The following is a 1,167-nucleotide window of genomic DNA, read 5'->3' as shown; positions in this document are numbered from 1 at the left end:
CATTAAATTACATATTAAGTTCCTTTTGTATTTCTTATATGTAGCAAACTTCTTCAGCAAGCCAAATTTACTCCTACTTCGGAGATTTTACAATTTTTTTTCGAGGTCCTCAATTTTCTACCCCTATATCTTTGCACAGCTGATATCTGCTCACTAATCAGCCATCGTTGCAGTCATCCCCACCACCGAGTGGTTTCTGACAACTCTTTCTAAAGTAACTCTTGTGTCAGTAATTTCTCTCTTGCTGGCCTATTTTATTTTCTTCACGAATTGTATCACCCTTAAAATAGCTCCTGTCTTCATTGATTTACATTTATCTTTGGGTCCTACCCTCCAATTTAAACTCCTGTAAGATTTCAGTCTCTTGAGGATGGGAACTTTCCTCGCCTTGGCTTCATACGGTGCCTCAGATACAGTATGTAATCCGTAGTTACTATTCAGTGAATGAACCAGAGTTGGAAAGAAACACAGTAAGAATCAGCATAAACTACTAACTTAAATCCATTCCCAATATTCATTTGCCTGTTTTATTTAATTGTATAGTTTTTGTGCTTCTCGTATGAGTGGGAAAGCACACATAAAGTTTTGTTGCAGTGTGACTCAATGAAGACACCATGCCCACTCACCGTATTCCCATCTCCTTATACCCAAACCTTCACCATGAAGATAGGGCAAGGAGGCTTTTATTGGAAAATTAAACTTTGCCAGTAAAGATTATCATGTTATTGATATCTGTACCTCAAATGAATTTCCCAGAATGGAACAACTACCAGAAGTAAAGGACAGAGTGCCATGCAGTTTTCATCAACAGGAGACACTGTATTTACTTCTATTTTTGGCTCAAATTTAATGATCAATTTGAAACCAGTGCATTAAACAGAAAATATCTCCTGCCTCCAAATGAGTATATATGGGACAGAATAAATGTTTTATAAAGCTTAATAGGATACATTATATCTTTACTTTTTCCATGATGCCACAGAATTTGTTTGCCTTTAGACTATAAATAAAATGATTCATAAATAGCAATAGGAGATTACTTGTTGTTTATATTTATGAAGACAAATGGTTCTAAGAAAATTGTACATAACTTTATAATTATTAATAACTTTCCAATTATTAATGTATGAGTCATCCAACATTTATCTCAGCCATTTCTAGAGTTTT

The sequence above is a fragment of the Octodon degus genome, unplaced genomic scaffold, assembly GCF_000260255.1.
Source record: "Octodon degus isolate 3935 unplaced genomic scaffold, OctDeg1.0 scaffold00029, whole genome shotgun sequence".
Lineage (NCBI taxonomy): Eukaryota > Metazoa > Chordata > Mammalia > Rodentia > Octodontidae > Octodon > Octodon degus.
The sequence above is the reverse complement of the archived record's forward strand: the minus strand, read 5'-3'. Positions refer to the sequence as shown.